The sequence below is a fragment of the Garra rufa genome, unplaced genomic scaffold (genome assembly GCF_049309525.1).
Source record: "Garra rufa unplaced genomic scaffold, GarRuf1.0 hap1_unplaced_003, whole genome shotgun sequence".
Classification (NCBI taxonomy): Eukaryota; Metazoa; Chordata; class Actinopteri; order Cypriniformes; family Cyprinidae; genus Garra; species Garra rufa.
Genome location: NW_027394278.1, coordinates 5120040 through 5142443, shown reverse-complemented (window position 1 = coordinate 5142443; position 22404 = coordinate 5120040). Strand labels below are relative to the sequence as shown.

At 36.7% G+C, this 22404-nt stretch overlaps 1 long non-coding RNA gene across 1 annotated transcript; it reads left to right on the top strand.

Moving 5' to 3' along the window:
- Positions 1–10374: 10374 nt before the first annotated feature.
- LOC141309790 (uncharacterized) lies at positions 10375–14276 on the top strand. Its single transcript, XR_012347339.1, has 5 exons — positions 10375–10601; positions 10912–11009; positions 12153–12268; positions 13650–13750; positions 13951–14276. It is a non-coding gene; the product is annotated as an uncharacterized lncRNA (long non-coding RNA).
- The last annotated feature ends 8128 nt before the right edge of the window (positions 14277–22404 follow it).

Sequence of the window (22404 nt, the reverse complement as noted above, 5' to 3'; positions counted from 1 at the left end):
TGGCAATGCAAGCTGAATCTCTGTCCCACTTTAAATTTGCAGTCTGTGCATGAATAAAACCTATTTTGCAACACAGAGAAACATATCTGAAGGTGTTAGAAGTGTTTTGCATGATTTTTGAAGTTAGACCCTGAAATGTCAGAAAACAGCGTTTCAGCGCAGAACAAAGTTGGTTCAGGCAATGCAAGCTGAATCTCTGTCCCACTTTAAATTTGCAGTCTGTGCATGAATAAAACCTATTTTGCAACACAGAGAAACATATCTGAAGGTGTTAGAAGTGTTTTGCATGATTTTTGAAGTTAGACCCTGAAATGTCAGAAAACAGCGTTTCAGCGCAGAACAAAGTTGGTTCAGGCAATGCAAGCTGAATCTCTGTCCCACTTTAAATTTGCAGTCTGTGCATGAATAAAACCTATTTTGCAACACAGAGAAACATATCTGAAGGTGTTAGAAGTGTTTTGCATGATTTTTGAAGTTAGACCCTGAAATGTCAGAAAACAGCTTTTCAGCGCAGAACAAAGTTGGTTCAGGCAATGCAAGCTGAATCTCTGTCCCACTTTAAATTTGCAGTCTGTGCATGAATAAAAGCTATTTTGCAACACAGAGAAACGTATCTGAAGGTGTTAGAAGTGTTTTGCATGATTTTTGAAGTTAGACCCTGACATATCAGAAAACAGCTTTTCAGCGCAGAACAAAGTTGGTTCTGGCAATGCAAGCTGAATCTCTGTCCCACTTTAAATTTGCAGTCTGTGCATGAATAAAACCTATTTTGCAACACAGAGAAACATATCTGAAGGTGTTAGAAGTGTTTTGCATGATTTTTGAAGTTAGACCCTGAAATGTCAGAAAACAGCGTTTCAGCGCAGAACAAAGTTGGTTCAGGCAATGCAAGCTGAATCTCTGTCCCACTTTAAATTTACACTCTGTGCATGAATAAAAGCTATTTTGCAACACAGATAAACATATCTGAAGGTGTTAGAAGTGTTTTGCATGATTTTTGAAGTTAGACCCTGAAATGTCAGAAAACAGCTTTTCAGCGCAGAACAAAGTTGGTTCAGGCAATGCAAGCTGAATCTCGGTCCCACTTTAACTTTGCAGTCTGTGCATGAAGAAAACCTATTTTGCAACACAGAGAAACATATCTGAAGGTGTTAGAAGTGTTTTGCATGATTTTTGAAGTTAGACCCTGAAATGTCAGAAAACAGCGTTTCAGCGCAGAACAAAGTTGGTTCAGGCAATGCAAGCTGAATCTCTGTCCCACTTTAAATTTACACTCTATGCATGAATAAAACCTATTTTGCAACACAGAGAAACATATCTGAAGGTGTTAGAAGTGTTTTGCATGATTTTTGAAGTTAGACCCTGAAATGTCAGAAAACAGCTTTTCAGCGCAGAACAAAGTTGGTTCAGGCAATGCAAGCTGAATCTCTGTCCCACTTTAAATTTACACTCTGTGCATGAATAAAAGCTATTTTGCAACACAGAGAAACATATCTGAAGGTGTTAGAAGTGTTTTGCATGATTTTTGAAGTTAGACCCTGAAATGTCAGAAAACAGCGTTTCAGCGCAGAACAAAGTTGGTTAAGGCAATGCAAGCTGAATCTCTGTCCCACTTTAAATTTGCAGTCTGTGCATGAATAAAACCTATTTTGCAACACAGAGAAACATATCTGAAGGTGTTAGAAGTGTTTTGCATGATTTTTGAAGTTATACCCTGAAATGTCAGAAAACAGCGTTTCAGCGCAGAACAAAGTTGGTTCAGGCAATGCAAGCTGAATCTCTGTCCCACTTTAAATTTACACTCTGTTCATGAATAAAACCTATTTTGCAACACAGAGAAACATATCTGAAGGTTTTAGAAGTGTTTTGCATGATTTTTGAAGTTAGACCCTGAAATGTCAGAAAACAGCTTTTCAGCGCAGAACAAAGTTGGTTCAGGCAATGCAAGCTGAATCTCGGTCCCACTTTAAATTTACACTCTATGCATGAATAAAACCTATTTTGCAACACAGAGAAACGTATATGAAGGTGTTAGAAGTGTTTTGCATGATTTTTGAAGTTAGACCCTGAAATATCAGAAAACAGCTTTTCAGCGCAGAACAAAGTTGGTTCAGGCAATGCAAGCTGAATCTCTGTTCCACTTTAAATTTACACTCTGTGCAAGAATAAAAGCTATTTTGCAACACAGAGAAACATATCTGAAGGTGTTAGAAGTGTTTTGCATGATTTTTGAAGTTAGACCCTGAAATGTCAGAAAACAGCGTTTCAGCGCAGAACAAAGTTGGTTCAGGCAATGCAAGCTGAATCTCTGTCCCACTTTAAATTTGCAGTCTGTGCATGAATAAAACCTATTTTGCAACACAGAGAAACATATCTGAAGGTGTTAGAAGTGTTTTGCATGATTTTTGAAGTTATACCCTGAAATGTCAGAAAACAGCGTTTCAGCGCAGAACAAAGTTGGTTCAGGCAATGCAAGCTGAATCTCTGTCCCACTTTAAATTTACACTCTGTGCATGAATAAAACCTATTTTGCACCACAGAGAAACATATCTGAAGGTGTTAGAAGTGTTTTGCATGATTTTTGAAGTTAGACCCTGAAATGTCAGAAAACAGCTTTTCAGCGCAGAACAAAGTTGGTTCAGGCAATGCAAGCTGAATCTCGGTCCCACTTTAACTTTGCAGTCTGTGCATGAATAAAACCTATTTTGCAACACAGAGAAACATATCTGAAGGTGTTAGAAGTGTTTTGCATGATTTTTGAAGTTAGACCCTGAAATGTCAGAAAACAGCGTTTCAGCGCAGAACAAAGTTGGTTCAGGCAATGCAAGCTGAATCTCTGTCCCACTTTAAATTTACACTCTGTGCATGAATAAAAGCTATTTTGCAACACAGAGAAACATATATGAAGGTGTTAGAAGTGTTTTGCATGATTTTTGAAGTTAGACCCTGAAATGTCAGAAAACAGCGTTTCAGCGCAGAACAAAGTTGGTTCAGGCAATGCAAGCTGAATCTCTGTCCCACTTTAAATTTGCAGTCTGTGCATGAATAAAACCTATTTTGCAACACAGAGAAACATATCTGAAGGTGTTAGAAGTGTTTTGCATGATTTTTGAAGTTAGACCCTGAAATGTCAGAAAACAGCTTTTCAGCGCAGAACAAAGTTGGTTCAGGCAATGCAAGCTGAATCTCTGTCCCACTTTAAATTTGCAGTCTGTGCATGAATAAAAGCTATTTTGCAACACAGAGAAACGTATCTGAAGGTGTTAGAAGTGTTTTGCATGATTTTTGAAGTTAGACCCTGACATATCAGAAAACAGCTTTTCAGCGCAGAACAAAGTTGGTTCTGGCAATGCAAGCTGAATCTCTGTCCCACTTTAAATTTGCAGTCTGTGCATGAATAAAACCTATTTTGCAACACAGAGAAACATATCTGAAGGTGTTAGAAGTGTTTTGCATGATTTTTGAAGTTAGACCCTGAAATGTCAGAAAACAGCGTTTCAGCGCAGAACAAAGTTGGTTCAGGCAATGCAAGCTGAATCTCTGTCCCACTTTAAATTTACACTCTGTGCATGAATAAAAGCTATTTTGCAACACAGATAAACATATCTGAAGGTGTTAGAAGTGTTTTGCATGATTTTTGAAGTTAGACCCTGAAATGTCAGAAAACAGCTTTTCAGCGCAGAACAAAGTTGGTTCAGGCAAAGCTGAATCTCGGTCCCACTTTAACTTTGCAGTCTGTGCATGAAGAAAACCTATTTTGCAACACAGAGAAACATATCTGAAGGTGTTAGAAGTGTTTTGCATGATTTTTGAAGTTAGACCCTGAAATGTCAGAAAACAGCGTTTCAGCGCAGAACAAAGTTGGTTCAGGCAATGCAAGCTGAATCTCTGTCCCACTTTAAATTTACACTCTATGCATGAATAAAACCTATTTTGCAACACAGAGAAACATATCTGAAGGTGTTAGAAGTGTTTTGCATGATTTTTGAAGTTAGACCCTGAAATGTCAGAAAACAGCTTTTCAGCGCAGAACAAAGTTGGTTCAGGCAATGCAAGCTGAATCTCTGTCCCACTTTAAATTTACACTCTGTGCATGAATAAAAGCTATTTTGCAACACAGAGAAACATATCTGAAGGTGTTAGAAGTGTTTTGCATGATTTTTGAAGTTAGACCCTGAAATGTCAGAAAACAGCGTTTCAGCGCAGAACAAAGTTGGTTAAGGCAATGCAAGCTGAATCTCTGTCCCACTTTAAATTTGCAGTCTGTGCATGAATAAAACCTATTTTGCAACACAGAGAAACATATCTGAAGGTGTTAGAAGTGTTTTGCATGATTTTTGAAGTTATACCCTGAAATGTCAGAAAACAGCGTTTCAGCGCAGAACAAAGTTGGTTCAGGCAATGCAAGCTGAATCTCTGTCCCACTTTAAATTTACACTCTGTTCATGAATAAAACCTATTTTGCAACACAGAGAAACATATCTGAAGGTTTTAGAAGTGTTTTTCATGATTTTTGAAGTTAGACCCTGAAATGTCAGAAAACAGCTTTTCAGCGCAGAACAAAGTTGGTTCAGGCAATGCAAGCTGAATCTCGGTCCCACTTTAAATTTACACTCTATGCATGAATAAAACCTATTTTGCAACACAGAGAAACATATCTGAAAGTGTTAGAAGTGTTTTGCATGATTTTTTAAGTTAGACCCTGAAATGTCAGAAAACAGCGTTTCAGCGCAGAACAAAGTTGGTTCAGGCAATGCAAGCTGAATCTCTGTCCCACTTTAAATTTACACTCTGTGCATGAATAAAAGCTATTTTGCAACACAGAGAAACGTATATGAAGGTGTTAGAAGTGTTTTGCATGATTTTTGAAGTTAGACCCTGAAATATCAGAAAACAGCTTTTCAGCGCAGAACAAAGTTGGTTCAGGCAATGCAAGCTGAATCTCTGTTCCACTTTAAATTTACACTCTGTACAAGAATAAAAGCTATTTTGCAACACAGAGAAACATATCTGAAGATGTTAGAAGTGTTTTGCATGATTGTTGAAGTTAGACCCTGAAATGTCAGAAAACAGCGTTTCAGCGCAGAACAAAGTTGGTTCAGGCAATGCAAGCTGAATCTCTGTCCCACTTTAAATTTGCAGTCTGTGCATGAATAAAACCTATTTTGCACCACAGAGAAACATATCTGAAGGTGTTAGAAGTGTTTTGCATGATTTTTGAAGTTAGACCCTGAAATGTCAGAAAACAGCTTTTCAGCGCAGAACAAAGTTGGTTCAGGCAATGCAAGCTGAATCTCTGTCCCACTTTAAATTTGCAGTCTGTGCATGAATAAAAGCTATTTTGCAACACAGAGAAACGTATCTGAAGGTGTTAGAAGTGTTTTGCATGATTTTTGAAGTTAGACCCTGAAATATCAGAAAACAGCTTTTCAGCGCAGAACAAAGTTGGTTCAGGCAATGCAAGCTGAATCTCCCCACTGAGCAAGTGACGTCTGTGGACATACAAAACATGTTGATATCGCGTCGGCCCGTCCAGGCCATGATCTGAACGTCCATTGACAGCCAGAATAAGTCAATTAATGACACTGAGAAATTATGTCTAATCAGGCCACAATCTAAACGTCCACTGACAGCCAGAACTAGTTCAAAACAGACGTTCATACTGGCTATAATCTGGACGTCCTTTGACATCTAGATTTAGTCGATTTATGACGTGAATAAAGATGTCCAATCTGGCCACAATCTAAACGTCCACTGACAGCCAGAACTAGTTCAAAACAGACGTTCATACTGGCTATAATCTGGACGTCCATTGACATCTAGATTTAGTCGATTTATGACGTGAATAAAGATGTCCAATCTGGCCACAATCTAAACGTCCACTGACAGCCAGAACTAGTTCAAAACAGACGTTCATACTGGCTATAATCTGGACGTCCATTGACATCTAGATTTTGTCGATTTATGACGTGAATAAAGATGTCCAATCTGACCACAATCTAAACGTCCACTGACAGCCAGAACTAGTTCAAAACAGACGTTCATACTGGCTATAATCTGGACGTCCGTTGACATCTAGATTTAGTCGATTTATGACGTGAATAAAGATGTCCAATCTGGCCACAATCTAAACGTCCACTGACTACCAGAACTAGTTCAAAACAGACGTTCATACTGGCTATAATCTGGACGTCCGTTGACATCTAGATTTAGTCGATTTATGACGTGAATAAAGATGTCCAATCTGGCCACAATCTAAACGTCCACTGACTACCAGAACTAGTTCAAAACAGACGTTCATACTGGCTATAATCTGGACGTCCGTTGACATCTAGATTTAGTCGATTTATGACGTGAATAAAGATGTCCAATCTGGCCACAATCTAAACGTCCACTGACAGCCAGAACTAGTTCAAAACAGACGTTCATACTGGCTATAATCTGGACGTCCATTGACATCTAGATTTTGTCGATTTATGACGTGAATAAAGATGTCCAATCTGACCACAATCTAAACGTCCACTGACTACCAGAACTAGTTCAAAACAGACGTTCATACTGGCTATAATCTGGACGTCCGTTGACATGTAGATTTAGTCGATTTATGACGTGAATAAAGATGTCCAATCTGGCTACAATCTAAACGTCCACTGACAGCCAGAACTAGTTCAAAACAGACGTTCATACTGGCTATAATCTGGACGTCCATTGACATCTAGATTTTGTCGATTTATGACGTGAATAAAGATGTCCAATCTGACCACAATCTAAACGTCCACTGACTACCAGAACTAGTTCAAAACAGACGTTCATACTGGCTATAATCTGGACGTCCGTTGACATCTAGATTTAGTCGATTTATGACGTGAATAAAGATGTCCAATCTGGCCACAATCTAAACGTCCACTGACTACCAGATTTAGTTGAGAAAAGACGTTCATACTGGCTACCCAGCAAGCAAAAGCCGTCATTTCACTGTCTCGGTTAACTATAGACCCGATATAGTCCGGCTATTTGTAACCCCTTTTAGCCCAATAACCTTGAATTTGAATACATGTAATTTTTTGGCAAAATAACTCATGAGATGTATGATATTCTCTCATGAAAGCAAAGTCAACAGAGTTTAGAAGGGGTTTGGTTTCATTTCTTTGACATGTTTAATGCATAAGTTGTGCATAGCCTCGGTTTAGGTCCTACTGTAGTCAGACCAGCTATTTGTAGCCCACTTATATCCCAATCTGATTCAATGTGGGCAACGCATAAAGTGGTTGATATACCATCATGTTCGCAGTGTCAACAATATCTACAAAGATATAAGTGTAATTTCATAACATGGTCTACGTAGCCACCCAGCCAACATGCATTTCAGTCCCATACAGGCTGCCTACATGGGGCCAAGGTAGCACCCACATATACTGTTTATATGGGTTCAGAATGGGAAAATATATATGGGGCCCGCTTATTCATTCCAGTTGTGTAAGACATGGGCAAACACAATCAGTCCCATATAGGGTGCCCACATGGGGCCAAGCTGGTACCCACATAGTCTTTATATGGGTCATTATGGTTAATTGATAGTTACCAAAAATAACTACAATAATTATATATATTTTTTTTATTGTACTAAAATCATGATTCATTTTAATAAGGGACATGGGGTCCTCTTGGCTAGACCAAATATGATTCTAACCCTAATCAAACATGACTGTGTCTAATTTACAAATAGCTTGGATCATTATGATTAGCTTGTCTGACGTGTGTGGTTAGAGTTAGAACTAAACTCAACAAGACAATCACTCACAATTCTGTCACATTTGCTCATTCTCTGTTCAAAACCTGCATGAAGTCTATCTTCTGTTGAAAATTAAATAAATTATTTGTGAATTAGATATTTTAAAGAATGTTGAAAGCCATTTGCTGGAAAAAAATGAAATAAAAAAAAGGCGATGGAAGTCATTGGGGACCAGAAACTTTTTGTTAAGGTAATTTCACAAAATATTTTTATATATTGTTTTTACCACACGGAAGAAACTAATACAGGTTTGGTACAACTTGAGGGTGAGGAAATGATAGCAGAATTTGAATTTTTGGGTGAACTACTCTTTAAAGGACTGTCAAAAAGTTTAGGATCAAGTCAGGAGTTAAAGAATCCTGGTACAGGCAAACCAGGTCAAACCTGGGTGTTGCCAAAAATGTCCTGCATTGCACATGTCTTTTGATATCTGAAATTGGGCAAATGACCTGTACACTCATTGGACATTAAATATTCAGTATATTAAAGTGTCAGATTATAGTGGTCTGATTTTGTGAGTTGCAGCACAATGCTTATCACAATAGATATTTTTAAATGTATACAAATGTTTAAAAACATACAGAAAACTGTGCACTTTGATGAACAGTTTAGAGACGACTAATTATCTCTAAATAATGGGATACAATTAAACCCTCTAGCAGCTTGTCATGTGCCCTGATTTAGTGGAGTTTTATGGTCAGTCGGAGTGACAATACATTTCTAGAGATATTCTTTTAAATTTTGTAAGGTTAGGTCATCAGTTCATATAATAAAATAGCCCAAGTAAAGAAAGATAGAATGGGATTTTATGTTTCTGAAGAGAATGTTTCATTAGCTTTTTTTATTTTATGTCCCAGCACATGACCAACCATCAAAGTTGTAAAATGGTTTGCTAAATGATTAAAAAAGGGTTAACAAAAACTTGTATAAATCAAAGTTGATTTTTTTTACATGATACACTGTATTGCCAAAAGTATTCCCTCACCCCCTTCTAATGAACAGGTTTGACTACTTTAGTAATTTCCATGAGTACAAATATTAATGTTTAAGCATAATATGATAATCTAGGGAATTGTGCGCTTCTAATTTTGTAGAAACATTTGGACAGGAGCTTCTTCAATTGTAACATGACAATGCCTTTGTGTATAAGGCAAGGTTCAAATCGAAATGATTGATTCAGTCAGTGTGGAAGAACTTGACTGGTCTACAGAAAGCCAAGTGCTAATCCCAGTTGAACACCTCTGGAGTGACTTTAAATGAAGACTTTGAGCCAAAAACTCATTGCCAAACACCAATGACTTGTACAAACATTACATGGACAAAAGTAATGGGACACCCCCCTTTAAAACAGAAACAGCATTTCTAAAACTGTGGCAACACAGAAATGGAAAAATAATTAATGTATTTAAAAATGGTTTTTAATGTATTAAAAAGTTTTGTATTTGTCTAAAATGACTTTACCGATATGTACAAGTCATTGGTGTTTGGTGATAGCCTAACTTTTTGGCTCAAGGTCTGCATTTAAAGTCACACCGAGGTGTTCAACTTGGGTTAGGACTTGGCTTTCTGCAGACCAATCAAGTTCTTCCACACTGACTGAATCAATCAATCATTTCAATCTGAACCTTGCCTTATACACAAAGGCATTGTCATGTTAGAACTGAAGAGGCTCTGTTCAAACTATTGCTATTAAAATTAATTCCCTAGAATATCATTTTATGCTTAAACATTAAGATTTGTACTCATGGAAATTACTAAAGTAGTCAAACCTGTTCTTTGAAAGTGATGAGTGAATACTTTTGGAAATATAGTTTATGTATTTTGAATCAATATTTTTGTTTTGATTTAGTGGATCTACATTTTTGTGCATGGCTACAGCTGCATGTTTATTTCATACATTAAAAACACTTTTTGAACAACTAATAAAAAAATACAGCCTGCAAATAACACTAAACACACACATTTCTTTAAAAAAGTCGTTATCTTTGCCATTACCGCGATGGTATAACCTTGCTGGAGGGATCATGATTGGCTAAGCTGACTGCCATCTGACAAGTAACTGGCCAATGACAACTGTGCGCGCCTTTACTGGTCATATTTGAAAATACGTTAGCCTGAGTTGGTGATGTGTGTGCTTCTGCTCAGCAAGATGACGCGTCTGTCCCTGGTTATTTGAATAAGTGACTGTTACATTTTTTTTATTTTGAATTAACTCGCGTTGTGACATGCTGAGAACATAACCTGGAATGTGAACACAGAGGAAGACCGGACTGGATCTGTGAGGTGATTGCTGGTATCAGGTAAGGGAACATATTTCAGTCTTTCTAGCTTTATGTTCTGTCTGTGTAAGTTACGCATGATGAGGTAACAGAGGCACTGACTGCATCTGTGTGTACTGCTTCATCAAAGATGTTAGATGCTAATCGCGATTAGCATATTAGCACGAATTTGTAGCCCCTGATATTGTGTTATTAAAGCTCGGAAACAGGAATCTAACTATAAAAACACAAACTGCTACCAATAAGATAATTTTTAATCTTTGATTCAAGATCTTACATGGGATTAAAATATGTAGTAAAAAGGTTAAATGGTTCTTCTCATAATCAAAAATACATTTGTAAGACATTTGCCCCACTGATTATCAATATGAGTAACTTTCTTATTCTTTTGTCTTTCTTCATCTGAGGTAACATAAAGATGGAGGACATGCTACCATCATCAGTCCTTTATTTATTTCACTAGAAAAAATTATATGAGAAAGTCCTTCATGAGCCTCAGATGGGTCATAACTGGATAAATGCAGCTGCAGGTAAAATTATTAGATGTTTGGTTTGATTTGGGTCCACTAACTTTCAAGCTACAATTGTGTTTACCTTGTTATGATACATTTATAAAAAGAGACTATTGTTGTGAATCCAGTGTCTTTTGTGGGGATTTACACTTTTCTTTTTGGATTGCCATGAGTTAGGCATTTCTTACATTTTTAATTATATAATAACTAACAGTCTCAAAGCTGACTGTTAATCTGAATGATTTATAGTGGCAAATGTGGGTACAATTTAAAAACATTTTGTCTAAGAGTTTAAAATAATTAAAAAAATAAAATCTTTATTTTTAAGGACTTATCAGCCCACCCCAGACTGACTGAGGATTCAGCTGATTACTACAATATGGTGGAGGGCTCTTCTGTGTCTGCTACACTCCACTATAACTTCTGGTATGGATTTATTAACATTTTGCAATGTTAAGAGTTTGGATTTGACATAATTAAATACAATTTACTTTTTAATTTACTTTTAAAATGTACTATTTAAATATACTTACTACAGTGTGCAGTTAGGATTCTGAATTAAGTGTGATGACTTAAATCCTAAATTGACTCTAAAAATGAATTTGCCAGAACCTACAATTGCATGTTATTTTATTATTATTATTATTATTAGTAGTAGTAGTAGTATTAGTATTATTATATATTAGTTCAATCTCAGTTTATTTAGTTTTAGTATTTTAGTTTAACTAACAGCTCTAACCTATCAGGGTAATTACCCTTTGTTTTTTTATCAGCTCTAACTTATGTTATTAAAACTGTGAAGCTTAAGTAGATCCACACTGGAAACTTATGAATTGATGTTTACTATTTTAAATGCACCAGCATTAATAATATTAATAATAATAAAATGGAGGGATCATGATCATAATATTAAAAATACTTTAAACATTATTTTGTTGGTCCATTCCATCCATGGACAGAATCTAAATGCAAGAATCTGCCTAATAGTGACAAAGTCTTGAGAAAAAACAAAACAAAAACATTATTATTATTATTGTTATTATTATTTTATGAATGGTTAACTCATATCAATAATTGGAGTGGTCATTTAAAACACATTGCATATTCATGCTTCATAAATTGACTTTATCAATAAAAATTAAAATAGATTTGTTTGAATGAATAAAGAGTATTTCTCTATTAATTTCCCTAATGTCCCTCCAGTGACACTCCAATGTTCATTGCCAATCTATGACAATTTAAAATAATTATAATTATTATTTTTAGTATTATCCTGAGTAATAGTTGTTTTTCTTTAATATGTTGTTTTAACATGTAAGTACATTTTTTTAACATTTACTACACACATTCTAGAAAATCTATCTATTGGAATAGAATCTGTAGAGCTTGTTTTTTACTCTGTTGTTTTCCTTTCTGTAGGTGAGGGCAGTTTCCTTATTTTATGTCATCTTTCTGACAAAATTATTTTCATTTTCATTTTAAGCATTACCCTAATTCAGTCAAGCACAAAAGTGCTATTTGTAATGTGATCTTGCATATTCAGTATATTTAAACAAATTTGTTTTGCAGAGGTTCTTAAGAAGGCTGCACTGATTGGCAAGAAGCTGATGAGGATCTCTCAAACTTGGGACAAGGGACGGAGGAGTACAGAGGATGTCTAGAATGCACGAGTGACTGTCTGCACTGTAAGCACAAATGTATAGTTGCTGCTGCTTCTAATTGTTTCCAATTTATTTCCGGTTTAATATTCGAAGCTTTCAGTAAATGCTAGGTCAAATACAGGTTGAAAATGTATTAACTTTAACTTTTACATTATTTTGAAAAAGTAGGTATATAAATTTGAAGAGATGCAGTGGTTACCAAATCTTTAAGAGTAAAAAAAACATACACAAACAAAACCAAATTAAACCCTACAGCTCATGACGATACATTGAGATCTTAAAGGGATAGTTGACCAAAAATGAAAGTTTGATGTTTATCTGCTTACCCACAGGGCATCCAAGATTTAGGTGACTTTGTTTCTTCAGTAGAACTCAAAGGTTTTTTTTACTCAAACCATTGCAATCTGTCAGCCATATAATTACAGTGGATGGGCACCAAACCTTTAAAAGTAAAACAAACAAACAAACAAAAAAAAAACATGCAAAGACAAATCCAAAATTACACCCTGTGGCTTGTGACCATACACTGATGTCCTAAGACATGAAATGATCGTTTTTTTGTGAGAAACTGAACAGTATTTATATATTTTTTTTTTACCTTTGATACACAGCAATGTCTATCTGTCCTGAGCGCAAGCTCATCATCCGGTTCGTTACATGTGTACGTGCTCTGGCATAGTATTTGCAAACGCTGTTAGGGGAAATCGGTGAACAGTCAACAGTCCCGGAGAGTTTGCACAAGCAAAGGTAATTTTTAGCTTTAAATTTGTTTGAACAATCAGGATAAGCACAAGTAATTACTATTTTCAATAGCCGCTATACCCACAATCTCTCATGTCGTACACATGCGACAGATCGTTTCCGGCGTTTTGCATATACTACGCCAGAGCACGTACACATGTAACGAGCCGGATGATGAGCTTGTGCTCAGGACAGTTGGATGTGGCTGTGTATCAAAGGTAAAAAATGATATAAATACGGTTCAGTTTCTCATAATAAAATAATCGTTTCATCTCTTAGGACATCAATCTATCATCAAGAGCCGCAGGGTGTAATTTGGATTTGTCTGTGCATTTTTTTTTAAATTACTTTTAAAGGTTTGGTGCCCATCCACTGCCATTATATGACAGGCTGCAAACAAAGTCACCTACATCTTGGATGCCCTGGGGTTAAGCTGATAAACATCACATTTTCATTTTTGGGTGAACTATCCCTTTAAGACATAAAACTATCTGTCTGAGCAAAAAACTGAACTGTATTTATATTATTATTTACCTCTGATCCACCGGAACATTCTACTGTCCTGAGAATGTTCACCCAGGCCGTGTGTGATCTATCACGCCTATACTGTACGTCACTCAGAAATCTATCATTCTTAACCACCTCAATCTGTATTATATTTTAGGGTTTTAAAAAATTCCCTCATGCCCAAATTCAACATGAAGGGGGATGGTCCGCTGCAGAAGGAGGCATTCTAAAAGACTGCACTGTTCTCGGTCATTACAGGTATGTATATACAACACACAACATTTAACAGAGAGCTTCTTTCTATTTTTACACACAGAATGGTGATACAAAATATATATCTCGTTTTTTGTTTTTAGTATCCAAGCAAAAGAGAAAGACTCCCTGTTACAATTAGTGTAATTAAAATAAAACAGTGTCAAAAAAGCTTTCCTTATGCAATTTTTTTTCTTATTTGGCAGATGCTGTGATGACCAACTTCCTGGGAGCAACAGAGACTTGAGGAATGCAGTAGGAATGCATTTTAAACATTTATTTAACAATTACAATTATTCAACATCAAAGTTCATAGATGGTTATTTTGTTAAATAAGTAAGGTTCTTTTTTTATGTTGTCATTTATCTGTAATGTGTTAATGTTAAGTGTGGCAACATGCTCTTGTTTTGCAATAGATTTATTTCTTTTAAATTTTTATGAGTTACTAAAAACAATCACTTTTATAGTTTAATTTTATTGTAAAAAAATCCATATTTTTTGTCATAATATTTATATTTAAGTGTATTGTATGTATAATATTTTATTCTGCATTAAAAAAATATCATTTTGTATTGTCTTAAAATTGTTTAAATATATATTTTTATTAATAAAAACTATATTTAATTTGTTTGGATGGATTGCCATTTTGTTGTCTATTAGATGTATGTATGTAGGCATTTATTAGCTGTCTATTTGATGACTAATCTATTTTTGGGCTTTGTTTAGACGTCTATTAAATTTTCACTGACAGCCCACGGTTTGCCTTGTTTTAGCCTAGACGTCAGGGCTGTTTGAACGGCTTATAGACGTCTTTTAAACGCAAAATTGCTTGCTGGGTTACATCTGTAGCACGTCTTTAATTTACGCCTATACCATGTCCAGAAAAGACGTATAAAAAACTTTCATTCTGGCTCCTGTGAGGACGTCTTCTGGATGTCTATAAATTACGTCTGTAGTACGTCTTTAATGTACGTCTATACAATGTCTGGAAAAGACGTATAAAAAACTTTCATTCTGGCTCCTGTGAGGATGTCTTCTGGATGTCTATAAATTACGTCTGTAGCACGTCTTTAATTTACGTCTATACAACGTCCGGAAAAGACGTATAAAAAAACTTACATTCTGGCTCCTGTGAGGACGTCTTCTGGATGTCTGTAAATTACGTCTGTAGTACGTCTTTAATTTACATCTATACAACGTCCGGAAAAGACGTATAAAAAACTTTCATTCTGGCTCCTGTGAGGACGTCTTCTGGATGTCTATAAATTACGTCTGTAGTACGTCTTTAATTTACGTCTATACAACGTCCGGAAAAGACGTATAAAAAACTTTCATTCTGGCTCCTGTGAGGACGTCTTCTGGATGTCTATAAATTACGTCTGTAGTACGTCTTTAATTTACGTCTATACAACGTCCGGAAAAGACGTATAAAAAACTTTCATTCTGACTCCTGTGAGGACGTCTTCGGGATGTCTATAAATTACGTCTGTAGTACGTCTTTAATTTACATCTATACAACGTCCGGAAAAGACGTATAAAAAACTTTCATTCTGGCTCCTGTGAGGACGTCTTCTGGATGTCTATAAATTACGTCTGTAGTACGTCTTTAATGTACGTCTATACAATGTCCAGAAAAGACGTATAAAAAACTTTCATTCTGGCTCCTGTGAGGACGTCTTCTGGATGTCTATAAATTACGTCTTATAGACGTCTTCTAGACCACTTTTTGCTCGCTGGGTCTGTTCCACTTTAAATTTACACTCTATGCATGAATAAAACCTATTTTGCAACACAGAGAAACATATCTGAAGGTGTTAGAAGTGTTTTGCATGATTTTTGAAGTTAGACCCTGAAATGTCAGAAAACAGCTTTTCAGCGCAGAACAAAGTTGGTTCAGGCAATGCAAGCTGAATCTCTGTCCCACTTTAAATTTACACTCTATGCATGAATAAAACCTATTTTGCAACACAGAGAAACATATCTGAAAGTGTTAGAAGTGTTTTGCATGATTTTTGAAGTTAGACCCTGAAATGTCAGAAAACAGCGTTTCAGCGCAGAACAAAGTTGGTTCAGGCAATGCAAGCTGAATCTCTGTCCCACTTTAAATTTGCAGTCTGTTCATGAATAAAACCTATTTTGCAACACAGAGAAACATATCTGAAGGTGTTAGAAGTGTTTTGCATGATTTTTGAAGTTAGACCCTGAAATGTCAGAAAACAGCTTTTCAGCGCAGAACAAAGTTGGTTCAGGCAATGCAAGCTGAATCTCGGTCCCACTTTAACTTTGCAGTCTGTGCATGAATAAAAGCTATTTTGCAACACAGAGAAACATATCTGAAGGTGTTAGAAGTGTTTTGCATGATTTTTGAAGTTAGACCCTGAAATATCAGAAAACAGCTTTTCAGCGCAGAACAAAGTTGGTTCTGGCAATGCAAGCTGAATCTCTGTCCCACTTTAAATTTGCAGTCTGTGCATGAATAAAACCTATTTTGCAACACAGAGAAACATATCTGAAGGTGTTAGAAGTGTTTTGCATGATTTTTGAAGTTAGACCCTGAAATGTCAGAAAACAGCGTTTCAGCGCAGAACAAAGTTGGTTCAGGCAATGCAAGCTGAATCTCTGTCCCACTTTAAATTTGCAGTCTGTGCATGAATAAAAGCTATTTTGCAACACAGAGAAACATATCTGAAGGTGTTAGAAGTGTTTTGCATGATTTTTGAAGTTAGACCCTGAAATGTCAGAAAACAGCGTTTCAGCGCAGAACAAAGTTGGTTCAGGCAATGCAAGCTGAATCTCTGTCCCACTTTAAATTTGCAGTCTGTGCATGAATAAAACCTATTTTGCAACACAGAGAAACATATCTGAAGGTGTTAGAAGTGTTTTGCATGATTTTTGAAGTTATACCCTGAAATGTTAGAAAACAGCGTTTCAGCGCAGAACAAAGTTGGTTCAGGCAATGCAAGCTGAATCTCTGTCCCACTTTAAATTTACACTCTGTGCATGAATAAAACCTATTTTGCACCACAGAGAAACATATCTGAAGGTGTTAGAAGTGTTTTGCATGATTTTTGAAGTTAGACCCTGAAATGTCAGAAAACAGCTTTTCAGCGCAGAACAAAGTTGGTTCAGGCAATGCAAGCTGAATCTCGGTCCCACTTTAACTTTGCAGTCTGTGCATGAATAAAACCTATTTTGCAACACAGAGAAACATATCTGAAGGTGTTAGAAGTGTTTTGCATGATTTTTGAAGTTAGACCCTGAAATGTCAGAAAACAGCGTTTCAGCGCAGAACAAAGTTGGTTCAGGCAATGCAAGCTGAATCTCTGTCCCACTTTAAATTTACACTCTGTGCATGAATAAAAGCTATTTTGCAACACAGAGAAACATATCTGAAGGTGTTAGAAGTGTTTTGCATGATTTTTGAAGTTAGACCCTGAAATGTCAGAAAACAGCGTTTCAGCGCAGAACAAAGTTGGTTCAGGCAATGCAAGCTGAATCTCTGTCCTACTTTAAATTTACACTCTGTGCATGAATAAAAGCTATTTTGCAACACAGAGAAACATATATGAAGGTGTTAGAAGTGTTTTGCATGATTTTTGAAGTTAGACCCTGAAATGTCAGAAAACAGCGTTTCAGCGCAGAACAAAGTTGGTTCAGGCAATGCAAGCTGAATCTCTGTCCCACTTTAAATTTGCAGTCTGTGCATGAATAAAACCTATTTTGCAACACAGAGAAACATATCTGAAGGTGTTAGAAGTGTTTTGCATGATTTTTGAAGTTAGACCCTGAAATGTCAGAAAACAGCTTTTCAGCGCAGAACAAAGTTGGTTCAGGCAATGCAAGCTGAATCTCTGTCCCACTTTAAATTTGCAGTCTGTGCATGAATAAAAGCTATTTTGCAACACAGAGAAACGTATCTGAAGGTGTTAGAAGTGTTTTGCATGATTTTTGAAGTTAGACCCTGACATATCAGAAAACAGCTTTTCAGCGCAGAACAAAGTTGGTTCTGGCAATGCAAGCTGAATCTCTGTCCCACTTTAAATTTGCAGTCTGTGCATGAATAAAACCTATTTTGCAACACAGAGAAACATATCTGAAGGTGTTAGAAGTGTTTTGCATGATTTTTGAAGTTAGACCCTGAAATGTCAGAAAACAGCGTTTCAGCGCAGAACAAAGTTGGTTCAGGCAATGCAAGCTGAATCTCTGTCCCACTTTAAATTTACACTCTGTGCATGAATAAAAGCTATTTTGCAACACAGATAAACATATCTGAAGGTGTTAGAAGTGTTTTGCATGATTTTTGAAGTTAGACCCTGAAATGTCAGAAAACAGCTTTTCAGCGCAGAACAAAGTTGGTTCAGGCAATGCAAGCTGAATCTCGGTCCCACTTTAACTTTGCAGTCTGTGCATGAAGAAAACCTATTTTGCAACACAGAGAAACATATCTGAAGGTGTTAGAAGTGTTTTGCATGATTTTTGAAGTTAGACCCTGAAATGTCAGAAAACAGCTTTTCAGCGCAGAACAAAGTTGATTCAGGCAATGCAAGCTGAATCTCGGTCCCACTTTAACTTTGCAGTCTGTGCATGAATAAAAGCTATTTTGCAACACAGAGAAACATATCTGAAGGTGTTAGAAGTGTTTTGCATGATTTTTGAAGTTAGACCCTGAAATGTCAGAAAACAGCTTTTCAGCGCAGAACAAAGTTGGTTCAGGCAATGCAAGCTGAATCTCTGTCCCACTTTAAATTTACACTCTGTGCATGAATAAAAGCTATTTTGCAACACAGATAAACATATCTGAAGGTGTTAGAAGTGTTTTGCATGATTTTTGAAGTTAGACCCTGAAATGTCAGAAAACAGCTTTTCAGCGCAGAACAAAGTTGGTTCAGGCAATGCAAGCTGAATCTCGGTCCCACTTTAACTTTGCAGTCTGTGCATGAAGAAAACCTATTTTGCAACACAGAGAAACATATCTGAAGGTGTTAGAAGTGTTTTGCATGATTTTTGAAGTTAGACCCTGAAATGTCAGAAAACAGCGTTTCAGCGCAGAACAAAGTTGGTTCAGGCAATGCAAGCTGAATCTCTGTCCCACTTTAAATTTACACTCTATGCATGAATAAAACCTATTTTGCAACACAGAGAAACATATCTGAAGGTGTTAGAAGTGTTTTGCATGATTTTTGAAGTTAGACCCTGAAATGTCAGAAAACAGCTTTTCAGCGCAGAACAAAGTTGGTTCAGGCAATGCAAGCTGAATCTCGGTCCCACTTTAACTTTGCAGTCTGTGCATGAATAAAACCTATTTTGCAACACAGAGAAACATATCTGAAGGTGTTAGAAGTGTTTTGCATGATTTTTGAAGTTAGACCCTGAAATGTCAGAAAACAGCGTTTCAGCGCAGAACAAAGTTGGTTCAGGCAATGCAAGCTGAATCTCTGTCCCACTTTAAATTTACACTCTATGCATGAATAAAACCTATTTTGCAAGACAGAGAAACATATCTGAAAGTGTTAGAAGTGTTTTGCATGATTTTTGAAGTTAGACCCTGAAATGTCAGAAAACAGCGTTTCAGCGCAGAACAAAGTTGGTTCAGGCAATGCAAGCTGAATCTCTGTCCCACTTTAAATTTACACTCTGTGCATGAATAAAAGCTATTTTGCAACACAGAGAAACATATCTGAAGGTGTTAGAAGTGTTTTGCATGATTTTTGAAGTTAGACCCTGAAATGTCAGAAAACAGCGTTTCAGCGCAGAACAAAGTTGGTTCAGGCAATGCAAGCTGAATCTCTGTCCCACTTTAAATTTGCAGTCTGTGCATGAATAAAACCTATTTTGCAACACAGAGAAACATATCTGAAGGTGTTAGAAGTGTTTTGCATGATTTTTGAAGTTAGACCCTGAAATGTCAGAAAACAGCGTTTCAGCGCAGAACAAAGTTGGTTCAGGCAATGCAAGCTGAATCTCTGTCCCACTTTAAATTTACACTCTGTGCATGAATAAAACCTATTTTGCACCACAGAGAAACATATCTGAAGGTGTTAGAAGTGTTTTGCATGATTTTTGAAGTTAGACCCTGAAATGTCAGAAAACAGCTTTTCAGCGCAGAACAAAGTTGGTTCAGGCAATGCAAGCTGAATCTCGGTCCCACTTTAACTTTGCAGTCTGTGCATGAATAAAACCTATTTTGCAACACAGAGAAACATATCTGAAGGTGTTAGAAGTGTTTTGCATGATTTTTGAAGTTAGACCCTGAAATGTCAGAAAACAGCGTTTCAGCGCAGAACAAAGTTGGTTCAGGCAATGCAAGCTGAATCTCTGTCCCACTTTAAATTTACACTCTGTGCATGAATAAAAGCTATTTTGCAACACAGAGAAACATATCTGAAGGTGTTAGAAGTGTTTTGCATGATTTTTGAAGTTAGACCCTGAAATGTCAGAAAACAGCTTTTCAGCGCAGAACAAAGTTGGTTCAGGCAATGCAAGCTGAATCTCGGTCCCACTTTAACTTTGCAGTCTGTGCATGAAGAAAACCTATTTTGCAACACAGAGAAACATATCTGAAGGTGTTAGAAGTGTTTTGCATGATTTTTGAAGTTAGACCCTGAAATGTCAGAAAACAGCGTTTCAGCGCAGAACAAAGTTGGTTCAGGCAATGCAAGCTGAATCTCTGTCCCACTTTAAATTTACACTCTGTGCATGAATAAAACCTATTTTGCACCACAGAGAAACATATCTGAAGGTGTTAGAAGTGTTTTGCATGATTTTTGAAGTTAGACCCTGAAATGTCAGAAAACAGCTTTTCAGCGCAGAAGAAAGTTGGTTCAGGCAATGCAAGCTGAATCTCGGTCCCACTTTAACTTTGCAGTCTGTGCATGAATAAAACCTATTTTGCAACACAGAGAAACATATCTGAAGGTGTTAGAAGTGTTTTGCATGATTTTTGAAGTTAGACCCTGAAATGTCAGAAAACAGCGTTTCAGCGCAGAACAAAGTTGGTTCAGGCAATGCAAGCTGAATCTCTGTCCCACTTTAAATTTACACTCTGTGCATGAATAAAAGCTATTTTGCAACACAGAGAAACATATCTGAAGGTGTTAGAAGTGTTTTGCATGATTTTTGAAGTTAGACCCTGAAATGTCAGAAAACAGCTTTTCAGCGCAGAACAAAGTTGGTTCAGGCAATGCAAGCTGAATCTCGGTCCCACTTTAAATTTACACTCTATGCATGAATAAAACCTATTTTGCAACACAGAGAAACATATCTGAAAGTGTTAGAAGTGTTTTGCATGATTTTTGAAGTTAGACCCTGAAATGTCAGAAAACAGCGTTTCAGCGCAGAACAAAGTTGGTTCAGGCAATGCAAGCTGAATCTCTGTCCCACTTTAAATTTACACTCTGTGCATGAATAAAAGCTATTTTGCAACACAGAGAAACATATCTGAAGGTGTTAGAAGTGTTTTGCATGATTTTTGAAGTTAGACCCTGAAATGTCAGAAAACAGCGTTTCAGCGCAGAACAAAGTTGGTTCAGGCAATGCAAGCTGAATCTCTGTCCCACTTTAAATTTGCAGTCTGTGCATGAATAAAACCTATTTTGCAACACAGAGAAACATATCTGAAGGTGTTAGAAGTGTTTTGCATGATTTTTGAAGTTAGACCCTGAAATGTCAGAAAACAGCGTTTCAGCGCAGAACAAAGTTGGTTCAGGCAATGCAAGCTGAATCTCTGTCCCACTTTAAATTTACACTCTGTGCATGAATAAAACCTATTTTGCACCACAGAGAAACATATCTGAAGGTGTTAGAAGTGTTTTGCATGATTTTTGAAGTTAGACCCTGAAATGTCAGAAAACAGCTTTTCAGCGCAGAACAAAGTTGGTTCAGGCAATGCAAGCTGAATCTCGGTCCCACTTTAACTTTGCAGTCTGTGCATGAATAAAACCTATTTTGCAACACAGAGAAACATATCTGAAGGTGTTAGAAGTGTTTTGCATGATTTTTGAAGTTAGACCCTGAAATGTCAGAAAACAGCGTTTCAGCGCAGAACAAAGTTGGTTCAGGCAATGCAAGCTGAATCTCTGTCCCACTTTAAATTTACACTCTGTGCATGAATAAAAGCTATTTTGCAACACAGAGAAACATATCTGAAGGTGTTAGAAGTGTTTTGCATGATTTTTGAAGTTAGACCCTGAAATGTCAGAAAACAGCTTTTCAGCGCAGAACAAAGTTGGTTCAGGCAATGCAAGCTGAATCTCGGTCCCACTTTAACTTTGCAGTCTGTGCATGAAGAAAACCTATTTTGCAACACAGAGAAACATATCTGAAGGTGTTAGAAGTGTTTTGCATGATTTTTGAAGTTAGACCCTGAAATGTCAGAAAACAGCGTTTCAGCGCAGAACAAAGTTGGTTCAGGCAATGCAAGCTGAATCTCTGTCCCACTTTAAATTTACACTCTGTGCATGAATAAAACCTATTTTGCACCACAGAGAAACATATCTGAAGGTGTTAGAAGTGTTTTGCATGATTTTTGAAGTTAGACCCTGAAATGTCAGAAAACAGCTTTTCAGCGCAGAAGAAAGTTGGTTCAGGCAATGCAAGCTGAATCTCGGTCCCACTTTAACTTTGCAGTCTGTGCATGAATAAAACCTATTTTGCAACACAGA